Source organism: Schistosoma mansoni, assembly GCF_000237925.1.
Source record: "Schistosoma mansoni, WGS project CABG00000000 data, supercontig 0013, strain Puerto Rico, whole genome shotgun sequence".
Taxonomy (NCBI): domain Eukaryota; kingdom Metazoa; phylum Platyhelminthes; class Trematoda; order Strigeidida; family Schistosomatidae; genus Schistosoma; species Schistosoma mansoni.
The window spans coordinates 1,922,327-1,927,401 of NW_017386025.1; positions in this window are offsets into that span (position 1 = coordinate 1,922,327).

Below are 5,075 nucleotides of genomic sequence, written 5' to 3' on the forward strand. Positions count from 1 at the left end.
TAGTCGGCTCTGATCTGGTTTTGTGTTTAATCCTTGTATCATGTAGATTATTTGAATGAGCGTGGACTTCAGCTTGTGATCAGTGTTTGTTGACACAAAATGCTTCAAGTGTGGCAGATCCTGTATAGGAGTATGGGAAGGCTGCCTTCATTAGCCGGGGTCTAGAAAACCCTGTCCTTCTTGGCTGATCTCACTGCTTGTTGAATCAATATGTTCCTAGGGTACGAGGACTGGTTTATGAACTCCCACTCCAGAATATCATAGTCTGCATAATCAGGGTCTTTTTTTCTGGTACACCTTGGATAACGATATTTCTTCCACGGAAGAACGACTCGAGTGGTTCCTTAGGATTGTTTGTGATGGAATTACGTTCAGAATGGGGTACTTCGAGGAGTATCCTTATGTCCTCTTCTGATTTCAGCAAGTGACCGGCCAGCAGAACATTCACCACACTAGCAGTGCTGGTAAACATTACAGCATATCTCCAATTGTTTTGATACATGTCCTATCGATACCAGTGTTGTCGAAGACCCTCTTATTTACCAAAGTGTGCGTCTCTATTTATTTACCCGTTTAAGGAATGCCTTTTATCAGAAGTCTTGCAAATGTTTTCCTCAGACCTGTAGGGAAAATAATCATCTTCCTCGGAAAATTCTCAGCGTTCGTCTTGCATGTGCTATATGCTCACTTGCGATCTTACTTACTGAGTCGGTTACATGCAGTTTCTGCAAGATCTGTGCACGTTTTGTCAAACCAACCTTAGCATTTGTCACCCACATACCACAGCTGACAACAAAACGACACCCGGGTCGCTTACATGTACTCATCATTACCATGGTGAAACAAAGTTTTCAAATAAATTCTAGCTAAAGTTTACGGCAGTGAAAAACCAATGTTCTCAAAACGGATAAAAAAAGGGCAAAAAAGGGTATTACAATAAATTCGGATATGACAAAACTGGCATCGACGTGAAAAACAGTAGAAAACAAAAGGTAAGTTCAGGCAAAACCGCAGTTAACTATTAACCAAGTCAAGACTCAAAAGGAAAAGCAATCTACCGAACGTTAACCCTGGGACAGATTCTTTGGATCAAAAGTGGTATTTTCCTTTATGTAAGGACAGAGAAATGCGAACCACATAAGAACTATACTTCCTGTTCGTAAAGTGCTTGAAGATCACACTTCTTAGCACTGTTCGGATCCAACTATACTTTGAATTTGTCAAGGTGTAGTGCCAATGCAGCGTTTTCTGTCAGAGAATGTAGGTTATTCATAACCCGATGCGATGAATAGTACTTCAGGCATCAATAAATCGACTTTGCTTTGTGTTTTCTTATGGTGTTCTAAAATGTGGTTGTCAATGGCTGGAAGAAATATGTCTGGCTTAGTAACATAAAATTCATCATTAAGCTTATTATATCACTTCTTAAACTGCCGTAATTTAGTGGAAACTAGTTGGTCTTCCGAGCCGTTCGTTTGATGCTACGTTACCTAATTTTCGCATTCCCAACTTCCGCGTCAGCACTCATTCATATCAGCGTAGGAATGACATAAAAAATATAGAAGTTCATGTTTGTTTATGCCCATATCAGTGTAAATAGGTGTTGCCCTTGAGATATTCACACAGTCCCGAAATCGGAAACGTCCTGCGGATATACAATAAGGAATCACTCTGCACATTGGAGGAGTAATAATGATGGGTGCATTGATAATTGAGGCCCTTATCAAATAAAAACCATCGAACTTGTTGTTGAAATCACAAACCAAGAGGCAAACATGATTTTATCTTGATTTGACGCATGCCAAGCAATCCGTAAAAAACGTGTGGGTCCCGTAAAAAACCCTAGTCAGCCTATATGGGAGGTAGTTCATCAGTTGCCAAACAGTTTACCGATCCACATTAAAGTCAAGGACAATTAACACGTATATGGTATTCGTACTAAATAACGATTGTTTTGTATTTGGCTGTGCGCTTATTACGAATTTTGAACATAATGCGTTCAGTCGTACTCATCTGGTTCTATCTTCCTTATATTACACTTTTTCGGGAATTGTTGGCTAGAGCATTAGTTCGAATACTTCCATTTATCATAACGCATCAACCAATTTAACACCATGGACAGATGCACGAGACATGGGTCCATTTCTTTTGTTAATTCTTACTGATACATTTCTGTAATGGTTATATTCGCCCTATATGGCCATCGAAGTTGCCACAGATCTTAGATACCACGGATAGTGAACTCATGTTGTGTATTAACCTCGAGGGGTGAATTTTATGTTGGCCGGGATGTCATACCATTCCAATTCAACTTGTATGGGCCCCTAATCACCACACAGATTACCTAAATTGGCGATCTGTAAATTAAAAACATAAAGACGAAACAATACATCTTCGGAATTGTTCGTCCAGAATCGGTACTGAGGTCTTATTTATATGGTTTAGTAATAAATAGGAACGGCAGCAACATGACATTGGCTTAACAATTACGCTTGCATTCCATTTTCTTCACTATAAATTGAATCGTTGCTAACCGCTTCTGAAACTTTATGGTGCGTTTCTATTTGCTCAGCCTTAAAGTAGCAAACTCCAGTTATTTGGTCCACACTTTCATCTTAATATTCAAACAATTATCCTTCCACTCCTAATCTGTTGACAAATTCGTTTGTAGCCACACAAAATAACGAACTGTTATGGACAACTTTATTCCCCAGATACTTATAATCATCCCTTGCTATAGTTTTGTCATAATTTTGATCTATGCTTGTAATTATTTTACTGAGTTGGGATACAACTGCAGCCATCAGTTTTACAATTTGTGATTCATTTCCGTTGTGGTGAATCCCAATAAAAAAGCTTATTAAAGATTTAACAATACACACTGTTACTAATGATATATCAAAAGAATTAACACTACAAACCGAAGTGTCTGTTTATGAGTAAAGCAAAACAGCAACAAATAATATCTACAACAAAAATGACATATTAAATAAAAAGGTGATAACAATTGTTATAAAATATACGTTACTTGAAGGCCCCTTCTAAGTTAACAACCACAAGCGGGGTAACTTGACCAATGAATGTTTCTCTGCCTGTGGTGGCACCAGCAGCGTGATAAAAGAGATAAATCCGATGGTATTATTCAATAATAATAATCGGGGCCGAAACTCCAACGAAGTGTAGAATGGCCTGAAAGGATAACATAACGCTATTATAACCTTCAATCACAGACCGCGACTAATAAGGTCGAAGAACAGGATACGGAGATGACGTTTATGTTTTATAAGAACGGTAGTGTGTATAAGTACTGGCACAACCAATCGATTATGTCCGTTTTTCTCAATGATACGGAGAAAAAACGGATATTGAATATAGATGCGATCACATATAAAATGTTACAAATAAGGAAAAATGTGGTCTTTATTTTGAATATACATGTCACTATACCGTTCAGCTACTACAAGTCATTTCCCCGTTCCTTATCATTTGATTTCTATTTATCCATTTTCGAACTTAGATTACCTATATTTAATTTCAGTCATCTAACTGTCTTGAGTATACTTCGTTCAAATCGCCCAGCAGTTCGTGTTATCCCGTATAATAACCGTTGGTTCCCATACTTTCTTATCCGATCACTGTAATGACTGTTGTATCTGTACGGATGTATTGTATTCATAACGCTTACCTCGATATTTTATTACTCAATAACAGTACTCTGTTACAAACATTCGTCCGAGTCTTTGTCCTTATTCGGGCACAGCACTGTGTTTTGGTAACGTTTACCCACCTCAGATGATATACACTGAAGTATTTGTGGTGCTGCTCGTGCACATTAAGTAGCATTGGCTTAAGACTGCCTCGAGACTCACATATTTCAAAATCAGATGGTTGCCCGTATGTCGTTAGCTAATAATCAATTACATGGATGAGAACAAGTCAATCAATCTGTGATATTGAGGTTGTTCTCTTACACTCGCTATTCAGACTCATGTTTCCAAATTTTTATGCTGGATTAACCATTCTACTAAGACAACCTATAACATGCTAACTCGGACTTTTACATGAAAACTGTGTGGTAAGCATCGGATGATGTAAAAAACAGACTATAAAGGATATGGTTATTATTTTACTTAACAATCTACTCTCTTTATGCACTCTCTGTTCTAATAAACAGTCTTCCTCATTCCAATCTTGACTTCCCTTCCTTCATTAGAACCCACTCCACCTTGATAAATATCACAACTCATTGTTCTTTATCACTGCATTTTCTCATCTGGAGCCCCTGATTACATTTCACTCGAGCAACATGAGCTAGTATCAATTTAATCTAATAATTTATCATACCTCCGTTTGTTCCACTACTAAACGTTAAGCATTGGTTATCGTTCATACCCAAATACCTTGCTGCTCCTCAGTTTCTTTTTTTCTCTTCAGAATCTCGCTCTGAGGGTGAAGCTATGTAACTTCGGACATCTGGAACAAGCTCAACGAACGCGCTTTCCCAAGGTCATAGTTCGCACCAGGCGCTCCATAAGTCTACTTTATAACAACTATAAACTTAAAAAGCTGCATTACATAAATACTTAGCACGGCCAAAATCCTAATACAATTTTTGTCGAGATTGGATCTGGTACGTAACGTGGACGCGATGCCTCTTTGGAAAATATCTTGAAGAAAACACGGTATATCTGAAGGAATGAACCGCTATTAACTTTTAAAGATTATATTTACTAAACAACCCTGCTTGGGATGCATACTGTGAACCAGTATATGTTGTAACTTATAGATCATGCCTGTAAAAATGGCGTGTACCTGCCCTTGCAGAAATATATTGTTACTGTTATTATTATTAACTAACACATTTAGGGTAACGGAAGCAAAATTCAGAAAGTCTGTAGTGGCATTGGACTCTAACCTAACGACCTTTGAAGCAGAGCATATAATTACTGAAAAGATTTATATCCAACAGTTGACACGAAGAGAAGATTAATCTTGGAGCATGCGGAAACAATAATTCAATTCATTGAATAAGATAGCATAACCTAGCCTTGCAGGCATGATCGTTCTAGCGTAAC